Genomic DNA, 11,736 nt, shown 5'->3' with positions numbered 1-11,736 from the left:
TGTGTTTCATACAAGCATATCAATAAAGATGTGTTCAGAGGATGAAGAATTTCTAAGATCGAAACATCCTTTGGGGTGCCAGGACCATTCATAAAGATCCCTGCTGTAAGTCATACCCTACTTAGCCATAGTGAGCAAGTGTCGTCTTGTAACAGGCGAGAGTCCACAAAGAAAATGGTTAGTGGCAAAAATTCACTTCGTGTTCCAGGCAGCACTAGACAACTTAATCAAGAATGATCATGGTCTAGGAACGAGGCCAATAGAGGACCGATTCTACAAGATAAGTATTCCAGTCATTACGATCCATGTATCAATTCCCCTAAAGTCTTCCACAGAAAATATTGTTGTAGAATTACATAGCTTTGTACAGTATGTGATCTCCATAGCGAGATCAACTTTGTATAGATTTGACGAAACCCGGAGAATGTGTCCACCTTATTTTCCTTATGGGATGATAAAAAGTGGTCTGAGTTTCACGTGCGTTCTTGATGGAATTACTTTAATATGTATATTTTATTATTGACAAGTTCATTCCAAATTTGAATTATTTGTCATGCATTGTTAACTTCTTATCGGAAAATGTATTTTTTTTATATTTATTAAGTACGTTATTAAGAAGCTTATAGTATGTAACGTCTATTCTTTGACAATTTCTACAAATAATAGAACAAACACCCTTTATTTTATACAGATTTGGTGACAATAATTATGTATTTTCATCCTTTCAAGATCCTTGTCAAGATCTACAACGCTAAAATCAGGGTTCGATTCCCCTCGGTGGGCTGAGCAGATAGCCTTTGTGGCTTTGCTAAGAAAACACACACACAAACACACACACACGCTTGTAACTAAGCACAAAGTTACACAACGGGCTATTTGTGCTCTGCCCATCACGAGTATCGAAACCCAGTATCTAGCGTTGTAATTCCGCAGAAATACCACTGTGCCATTGGGAAGCTTTATAATCTTTATTTTATTGCTATAATAAAATTTAAGAACGCAACACATTTTGTAAGTTTACATCCCATTCTAGTTTTGGTTATGTTACCTTACAACAATCTCTAACTGTAATTTACAATTAATGCTATACCATCAAAGGTCCAATTATACAAGTTGATCATTGACTTTTCTTTTGGCGAAGCCTTATCGCTATGACAGTTTTACTTTTGCATTTAGTTGTAAACTTGCATCACTGATTCTCACGTCAGACTAAGGTTATATGCTAAATTGGCTATAGCACAGAGTTTACGATCTTTTGATAATCCTTCTGTATCATCTGTTTCCTGAGTGAAAAAGTGGTACAGAGGTTTGTACAAGCTAGTATAATTTGGTTGTTAGTTACCCCTTGAATATGTGTATATAATAACAATATTAACACTGATCCATGTAACCTAGAATTTGTGGAATGTTGCACTAGGGTCTTTTTTTAGTTTTATAATGTGCTCTAGATACAATCCATTTATATCTTGTGCAGAAACTTCTCTTTTCTGTCTTCGTTGTATATAAAAGGCACGTTCTTTCTCTCTTCTTCAGCAGACAGATGTTCCAGTGATATACACGTCAGCCGCCACTACGCTAAACTCTAACACATTTCGTTTTGTGTATAAAATTTTCAAATCTTGTTTGACATGATTATTCAGATTTCTTATTTGTTTCACAAGTTTATTTTATGCTCTTCAATCCTCCCAAAGTTGCGATAATTATTATTTATTCGTTAATTTTAGTATTATCTGTTAGTTAGTTAGTTATCACCATTAGATTCCATCTAGGAACATAGGGCCGCAATCGCTTGCGGGTTCTTCAACAAGTATTTAAGTGAGTAGGTTGTTAGCTCGAGACGAGAGGGAAGGCAGCTAGTCATCACCACCCACCGCCAACTCTTGGGCTACTGTTTTACCAACGATTGACTGTGGGATTGACTGTCACATTATAACGCCCCCACGGCTGGGAGGGCGAGCATGTTTGGCGCGACGCAAGCGCGAACCCGCGACCCTCGGATTACGAGTCGCACGCCTTATGCGCTTGGCCATGCCAGTATTATCTGTAAATACATAATACTTCATCATCAGTTCTCGTATTCCACTCTTTAGTTGTTGTTGTTTTTCATGCGGTTTCCCATTTCTGAGGATGATGCCTGGTTTGATAATTTTGAGCTTAGAATAAGTGTCAATCAGCTTATGACATGTCGTTTCTTCAATTCCGATGCAAGTCTCTGTAAACAATAAACTCGTTCATTTGAAGAGAGAATTCGTATTAATCTTAAATGAGTTTTGCACCATCATATTAAGGAATTTACCTCACTAATAAAAGTTGTTATTTTTTCTGTTTCAGCTGGTCTAGCAGAAAGTCAAAAGCAGTGGAATTCACCCTCCCGTTAGTACAGCGGGTCTACGGATTTACAACGCTAAAATCAGCGGTTCGATTTTAGCCTGATGTGGCTTTGCTACAAGAAAAACACACACAAACCAGTTAAATTAAAAAGTTTTCATTAAACTACCTTGTTTGATAGAACAGGTATATTTAATAAAATATAACTTTAATTAATTAATGTATTAGCTTGTTTAGAATTAAGCCCAAAGCTACAAAACAGGTTATCAGTTCTCTGCTAACCCCGGTATCGCAACCTCGTTTTTAGGGTAGCGAGTCCGCAGCCGTACCGCTATGCCACTGTGGAGTATATATTAGTGTTATTTGTTTTTTTTTTAAATGAGGTAATTAAATCATACGGATGTATCTATAAACGCTGGTTTGGTTTACTTTCAAAGTGTGATAAGTAATGATTAGGAATTTGTTAAAACAGCTAGAATGTAGTGTTAGTAAGTTTAATTTTTATATTAGAAAACTGGTAGTCTATCATCTCATACTTAACAGCTCAATAAATGTTATTGTTTGTAACAATGCTTTTGAGCTGAAAACATGGCTGCATTATTTGACACTACACTTGCAGAGAAAGAATTCTGATGATTGGAAGGTTAATATTAAAATAAATACTAACAGAAATGTTTAACATCACAACTGTAATGAATATGTGAATTTGTTATAAATAAGTAACCTTGTTCACAAGATACGGTATATGAAGAAACAGTTTGTTTGGTTTGATGTCAAACACAATGGACTATCTTTAAGTCAATCATAAATATTGTGTCACTATCTATTTGTAGTTTGTTTCTTTCAGCATTCCAGAGGTGAACTTGCTCTATGGCTTCCAGTTTTATGATGCTTATGGAAAGTTTTAATGATCCACTAGCCTCAAGCAGAATAAGACAATGAATATATAACTTACTGTCATAGTATTTTTGGGGAAATATCCAACTGTCGTTATGATGACAGGTGACTGTCCATCATGGTTCTTAAATAGGTACTGACAGGTTTTCGTCTGTTTCACCTTCTACCAATTCCAGAACTAAACGGCATCAGTTGTTGTTTTCCCACACGTGAAAATCTGAGATATGATAGTGATAAATTATAATATTGGTGAGTATATAGTACTTGTCCGCTCATCAATTCTTCTAAGTCGCCTTTTAGGCAATCCTCTGCTTGAATTGTGTCTGCAGAATTGTTAGGATATTAGAATATGTCAATTTAAAACAGTTGTTCGATGATGGAATTATGGTATTTATATTTTGCTTGTCAGCGCTGTAAGTTTTCTATGAGCGTTGCTGCTTAGGTTTATGAGGTGTTATAGGATTGTGAATCTGACGATGGCCAAAGAAGGTCGAAACGTTGTTCGCTCCTCTATTAGTGCCTTCTCTACTCATTCCAGCCGTTTTTAAAGATATAGGATTTTGGTAGGATTGATGATTGTAGTATATTCCGTTACCAGTCTTAAACAGGTGTTTTGAACTTTTCAAAACTGCCACGTTGTGAAGCATTTATAATGATCATTGGTAATGCATAATCAGTAATAGAACAGAAAAAACTTTGGTAAAGCACAACCAGGTGACCATGTTCAGCTTCACTTCAAAAGGCAACTTTCAGTTCATTGATGTTTATGGTAGCTCAAATTCATTCAATTATTTTGGAAAACTTTTTATGTGAAGTTAAGATAAATTATTTTTTGAAATAAATTTGTGTTTTTTGTAATCTGCTTAAGTGAATTTGAATATGTTGTTATAAGTATTAGCCAAAAGGGCTGATATGTACCACTTTTAAAAATAACTGTTGATGTGTTGTTTGTAAAATGGGACTAATAAAAATAATCTGACATATAGAACGTGGCATGTCTTGTAAATTGTATTACGAATAAGCATGAACTTATTTGAAATATTATATATGCAAATATCAGATACTTTTATATTCTAATAAAACCAGTAAATTTAATATTTTATACAGTGGTATGTTTTTTCTTCATTTTTATATTGTTTAGAACTCTAATTTATTTCATATTTATTACATTTTCGGCCTTACCTTCATGCCAACTTTTAGATAACCAGCGTTATATGTAGTTTTGTGTTAAGGCTACGTTTGGTTTATTCGTGTAAATTGATGGTGGGTAGAGTAAGCTTGGTATTATAACGGTAAAATTCTAAAAGACCTGATTTTTGATTTGTGTGATTATTACTTTGTAAACTGTAAAAATTTATTAATTAGTCACACCTAATCGTATGTGAAACGTTGAAATTTAATTGTATTTAAAACTTTGAGAAGTTTTCGAATTAAATATGGCCAATCTGGTAGTTCAACTAATATAAATTCGAGTGGGTCAGGATTTTGGAAAAGTTCGATTTTGAAAGGTCAGTAAATGAGTAATTTTAATATTAAGTATTAAAAGTAGAGTGATAATAATAGTACTAACAGTAGTATTATAATACTAAAAGTACGAATTATTAGAGTATGGTAGCAGATCTAACAGTAACAACAGTATGACAAGCCGACACAGTGCTATTAGTAGTATATAGTAAATTAATGTATAGTAATAGTACTGAAAATATATAAATTATAATATCTATTACTGCAGTGCAGTCTATAGTGTAGTTTAACTGTGTAGTTTCCTTTCATAGTGTATATTACTGTCAGGTGTTTAGAGTATCTTTTATTATGATAAGAAGATATTTTGTTTAAAGTGAGTGATTTTTTATGTATGAAAAAGGCTATTTTTAAATTAAAACTGTGAGTGTACATTATAAATTCAGTTACAACATACAATGTGTATATACAGTAACAGAAGAACTGACTTTAAAATATTATATTGATTACATTTCTTATTTCATCCATAAGGAATTTATAGATTAAAACCTAGTAATGAGAATCTGTCTTGGCTTTCACCAATAAATAAGAATTATAGTTGGTACTACTAGCTTGTTCCCCTCCTCTCCAAAGGTAATTCTTGTCCTGGTGGTCATGCAGTTTGTGTTTGTGGCAATAAAGCCAAACTAATCTAATGCTGAGTTTAAAGGATACAAAATAGTCTGTCAAATGAAGTTACTTCAAATTTCAACTGTATTTATGTATACAATGTTTTTTCTTGTATCTTTTGTCATATTACACTACTTGTTTGGTTTTGTTCTTGTTATTAATTATTTCCTAAACTGAAACAACTCAATCTTTATTATTGAAATATCTGTGACTTATTACCAGCTAGATCTTGGAACTTCTCTGAATGTTGTGGTTGTGACTTATCTGTATGTAACTCTGTAATTAAGAATACAATAGTGAAGAATGAGTAAATGTGTGTATTGGAAGGTAATTTGAACTGAAGCTTTGTTATTCACAAGATACAGTATATGAAGGAACAGTTTGTTTGGTTTTATGTCAAGCACAATGAACTATTTTTAAGCCAATCATGAAAATTGTCACTGTCTATTTGTAGTTTGTTTCTTTTAGCATTCCAGAGGTGAATTTGCTTTATGGCTTCCATTTTTATGATGCTTATGGAAAGTTTTGATGATCCAGTAGCCTTAAGCAGAATAAGACAATGAATATATAACTTACTGTCACAGTATTTTTGGTGAAATATCCAACTGTGGTTATAATGACAGGTAACTGTCCATCATGGTTTTTAAATAGGTATTGACAGATTTTCATCTGTTTTACCTGTCTTTTGTTAGATATTGCTTAAAAACCATCATGAAAATTGAAATAAATAAATGACACCAAATATTGTTTTTTAGAGTTTTTTTAGAAGATATGTATAAATTTAATAGAAACTTAAATTTTAAAGTGGATAGAAATCTGTTGTGGTAGTAGTAAGCAGAAATAAACATTTTTTGTAGTAATTGGGAGTTACTAGTGGGATCGATGAGGGGTCTGTTTTGAAACATTTGTCATTTATTTGTGTCAACAATTTTGATAACTGCTGCTTGGATAGTTATTTTCAAATTCATTTAGGCATTAAGAAAAATAAAATATTAAAATGAGTTTATTGAGAAGTGTAAATTGATGCAATTTGAATGTAAAAACTAAATTGTATTTCTTGTATGAGAATGAAAAAAGGATGTAGGTATTATTATTATTAAGTAATGAAACCTGTCATCAGATATTTGACTCATCTGAAAGATAAATTTCATTTGCTATTTTGAAACATTGAAAAAAATTATTTTATATACTTGATCTCTTTAAAATAGGAAGGGAATTGACATCTTAGAAAAATATTATGTATTATCTGTTAGATAATAGCAAATACAAAAAAATTTCTTTGTTGCTTGTTATGTTTCTGCTAGTAGCTTTGATGCCACTTGTCTTAAGTGTTATTGTACTGGATAACAAAAACTAAGTAACCATGCCCATCAGAACTCAAAAACACATGTCACTTTGGAATTTTCTGTTTCCCAAACCAGTGGTATTTTCTAGTTTTACTATATTTCATGACAGTGTTACATGAGATGCTTAACGTCTTTAGGTTTGGAAGATTAAAAACATTTTTGTGAACAATAAGAAAATAAAAAGGGTGATGCAGTTTTGTTGGTCTTATCTCTTGAAAGTATAATATGAAAGAATTAGTGCATGGTGTTGTAGCAAGTAAAAGCAGCAGCAGGTAATTATAGTAAAACTAGTTTATCTTAATAGTGTTATCCACCTATAATTGTGTTTTACACTAACAGTAAAGTTGAATTTGATTTAATTTGATAAAATCATATCTAACAGAAATATTTGTCACTTGAAATAAAATGTTAAATATATTAGGTCACAAAGACTGTAATATTTGGCTATTGACTATGCAGGTGTATCATCAAGAAATGGAAAGCATTGAGAGTTAAGTCATTTCTGCATGTTTGATTTTATTACTGTATCTGCAAAACTTACTATATTTACATTTTATCACATTACTTTGTGAAAATTTGATGCTTGTTTGGAGGTCATAAACTTTCAGGATGAAAAGCAACATGATTGACATTGTAGGTGTTTGTTTTGTACATTTAAAGTGTAAAGTACTAAAAAAAACCTAAAGTATTTGGTAGAGCATGGGTGTCACCACATTTTTATATGAAGTCTTACCTACTCGACAGGGCTATAAAAATATATATATATATAGATAGATAGATAGTAAAGTGTTCAACTATTTTGGAGGTAAATTCATTAAGTATGGCTAGAAAATGAAAGTGTTTAAGTTCAATATTGATTTTGTCTCTCAGTGGGACAGCTTCAAATATACAGACTTGAAACACTGAACTCCAGGATTCAATTCCCTGCAGTAGACACAGTAGATAGCCCAATGTGGCTTTGCTTAAGAAATAATAAGCAATGATTTCATTTTTTTATGTAATAAAAGATTGATTTAGCTATTGATTGTATACAGTTTATTACATTTACATTATAGTACACTACAAAATAATTCCTCTGGTATGGATTAACTAGTGAGCATTAATTTCATAAAACACAGTGGAGTGGAACACCAGTAGAGCTCAAGAATAGGGGCAATTTGCCAGTTAAATAATTAAGTTCATTATTTGATTATATTCATCTCATATGAAACTTGTATAATCAGATTAATCAAGAATGGTAATTAACAGAGGCATTAATTTTGATTAGGTGATTATTTTTGTAAGTCATGATGCTATATGATTAAGCTTAACAATACTAAATTAAATAAAACTTCTAAAGACAAACAATAATGGTAAAATGTTGATAACTTGTATAGTTGGAATAATTTAAAATGGTACTGATAGGAACCACAAATTTCAAGCATTTGATTTATCTAATGATATTAATAAACTTAAGTTTAATTATTGGATAGGTGGAATAATTTAAAACAGTAATGATCAGAATCACTAATTTCCATAACTTGATTATTTTCATGATGTAAACCAGAAATTCTAGTTTACAGTTGCTGAGACATTAAATGGTTTACTTATAAATTTGATTACTTGATTGTTTTACATAATATTAAACAATATTCAAAAGTGATCAGTAATATGGAGTTAATTACTGAGCTCTGTTTATAAGTGTAAAACTTTATTTACATTACAAATAATTCTTGTTTCCATTACTACCATGAAATCAAATTGTCACACCCTTTTGTATGTGGCAGGCTTTTAGCCAGTGACCCATCTTTTTGATGGGCAGTTATCTGTCAAGAAGGGCACCTCTTGGTGTGAATTCCTGTACATGGTAAGGGGACCTCCCAGAGAAGGCTATTTTCTTTCAGTTTACCTCCTTTGGGATCTAAACATCCACCTATGTGTTTGCCATGTGTGGTGACCCATGAAGGAGAGAAGAGGATCCTGGTGGTTGAGGGGTCCAATCCTAATGCACCACTTCGGCCTTGAATTCCTGAAGATGGGCAGCCTTAGGGTGGCCCACCTAGGATCAACCGGCTGATCCACTTGGGCAAGGGTCAACTAAGTACCAGTGTTGGACATCTTAAACATTGATGCTAATGCTTAGGTACAGTGCTCACGAAACTCTGCCACTGCTGTAGTGTGTCCCCTTGTAGGGCTCCATGGTGGGTGAGGTCAGTAGGCATTGAAATATTCTGTTTTTATTATGGATCCCTCAAATAAAAACTTAAATCAAATGGTGAAAAACAGTTCATAGGTAAACATCCATGTCTTGAAGATTCTGAGCAGTAGTCTTCAACCTCTGTAACACCTCATTTTCTTATACTACATTCTCTTTCAGACAAATCTTTAGAGCAAATGTCTTCCTTTTTTATTCAGAAAGGACCAGAGGGACTTGCTGGCTCTCCTAAGTCATCAAAAAAACTTTGCTCCGGTGATGTATTGGTGGAAGCATCCACTCCTAAATACAGTGAACTCCACTTGCATTCAAAGGTGAATGGGGATATACCCATTAAGATTACTCCCTATGCTGCTTTGGATTTGTCAGAAGTTATTGTTGAGAGGGATTTGAAGAACATCCCTAAGTGGAGATATGCCTCATGCAGAAACTTCTTTGGTGGAGAAATCAGCAAGGATCTCTGACTTGATAGTAGTAATTTATTTTAATTGCAGGGTACGGCCATACACATTCCAAACCCTCTTAGATGTTTCCAGTGCCAGTGGTTTGGGCACTCAAAGCTATCGTGTCCGGGTTCTTTGTGTGCTCATTGTGATAGCAAGGAGCATGATGCCTGTAAGTATAAAATGTACCCTCATTGCATCAGTTGTCAGTTGAACAGTTCTCACCCATCCTACTTTTGTTCTTGCCCTATATGGTTGGAAGAAAAAGAGGTACAGCGTTTGAAAACGATTCAAAACATTACTTTACCTGAGGCTCAAAAGTTACTGCTCACCATTTTACCTCAGGCATATGCTGCTGCACTTTGTTCCACTAGTACAGTTGTAGTGCACATGGATCTCTCTGTGTCTCTGAAAGAATTGTTTTCAAACCATATAAAAAGTCTTTTGACCTCCATGTTTTAGAAATTTGAATCAATGCCAACACCCATCTCTGTCCCTACCATTCATTTCAGCAAACCCCCAGATCCATTTCCTTTGGTTCTGGGTATGGGCATTTCCTCAGGTAGAGCTTCTTCTCCTGCCCCAAGATGCAAAACGATCATTCATTCACATCCTCAGTTACTAGAATCTTCTTCTGACAACAGATCTTCCAAATTAACCAAAGGCCATGGAGGTTGAAAGATCTTCCTTGAATAAAGAAATTAAAGAAAAAAGATGTGGTCGAAAACAGAAAAGCTCTCCACCCAGTTTGCCTGCACATAAATAAAAATGGCCACTTTGATACAATGTAACTGTAGAGGTTTACATTTTAATCTGGATGACATCAAAGCACTGGTTGCTTCTTACCATCCTGTATGTCTTTCCTTACAGGAAACATTTTGAAACCTGTCAGTACAGTCACCTTTCAGCAGTTTTCTTTGTACAGATATGACAGGTTGTGTGATGGATGGGTGCATGGAGGGATACTTAATCCTGCCATCATCTGTAAGCCATCAATAGATGACTGTGTGGCAGCAGTGACTGACTGTATTATACAGGCAGCTGCTCAATATATTCCTAAAACCTCAACACATTTTCTGTGATATTCTGATCCGTGGTGGAATCCTGTCTGCCACATGGCATAAAAGTCTCAAAAATGGACCTGGGATACGTTTTGTAGGTATCCCACGCTCTCGAATTGCATTGCTTTCCAGTGGGCCTGTGCACATGCTCAGCAGTTCCAAAATCACGTGGGACAAGATTTGAAAGTATAGTTGGCAGTATAATTCTGTCCCCCTTTCCCCTTTTGATCTTACTTTCTGATGGTCAGAAGCATCGACAATACTCTCTGAAAGATTTTGCCAGGTATCTAACACTTCTGCTTTATCCTCCACCTACTTACCCATCTTTCCTTTTGGGCTAATCGTCATTATGACTATAACTGCCCCTTTTCATTGGTGGAACTCAAACAACCTCTTTCTTGGTCGGGCTTGATATACACTATGAGATGCTGTGCCATCTATTTCCTGCTTCTCTTGCTATTTTTCTAATTGTTTTTAACTGGATCTGGCAGGAGAATGTTTTCTCTGGTGCATGGCACCAGGCTATTTTCCTACCTTTCTCTAAGCCTGGGAAGGATTCCAGGATTCCTTCAAACTACTGCCCAATTTTTTTGACGAGCTGTCTCTTTAAGACCCCAAAGAAGGTTATTAATGCTCGTCTTGTTTGGTTCCTTGAATCAAACAACCTCCTCTCGCCCACCCATGTGGGTTCGAACGACAACACTTCACCATGGACCACCTAATTTGACTTGAAACATCAATAAGAGAAGCCTTTCTAAAATGAAATTTTGTATCAATATTCTTTTACCTTGAGAAGGCTTATGATACTATATGGAGGTATGGTATTTTGCAAGACCTTCACTTATGGGTTACATGGCTGTGTGCCCATTTTTATTAACAATTTTATAATGGGCAAGCAATTAAAAGTTTGTGTGGGTTTGACACTTTCATTTTCTTTCCTATGGGAACTCGGAGTCCCTCAGGGCTGTGTTTTGAGTGTTGCACTTTTCAGTGTGAAGATTAATGGTATCACTGAACAACTCCCTCTTACTGTTGCAAACAGTTTCTATGTCAATGACTTCCACATTTTGTGTCAGTTGTTGAGCATGAGGTTTGTTGAGTGGCAGCTATAGACTGCTCTCAATTGTTTACTGAGGTGGACCACAGCAAACAGTTTGGACTCTCTCTCTCTCTCTCTCTGAAAGCATTAGCATGCACTTTTGCTGCCAATGAGGTATTCACCCTGGTCCTAAAGTCTGTATTGGTGAAGTTGTGCTTCCCATGATCCTTGAGGCAAAGTTCTTGGGGCTTATTTCTGTCCGTAAACTGACCTTCATGCCACACATCAAGTAGCTGTG

The 11,736-nt window shown here is 34.5% G+C and overlaps 1 protein-coding gene across 1 annotated transcript in view; it reads left to right on the top strand.

Annotated features, from left to right (window-relative positions):
- Positions 1–4,474: 4,474 nt before the first annotated feature.
- The window catches only part of garz (Sec7 domain-containing protein garz), a 64,627-nt gene continuing 57,365 nt past the window's right edge, over positions 4,475–11,736 (top strand). Inside the window, 1 exon segment of the mRNA XM_076516729.1 lies at positions 4,475–4,733. The gene's annotated coding sequence lies outside the window, so the exon portion shown is untranslated.

This window comes from Tachypleus tridentatus, chromosome 7, assembly GCF_004210375.1.
Source record: "Tachypleus tridentatus isolate NWPU-2018 chromosome 7, ASM421037v1, whole genome shotgun sequence".
Lineage (NCBI taxonomy): Eukaryota > Metazoa > Arthropoda > Merostomata > Xiphosura > Limulidae > Tachypleus > Tachypleus tridentatus.
This window is presented reverse-complemented; position numbering and strand designations above follow the sequence as displayed.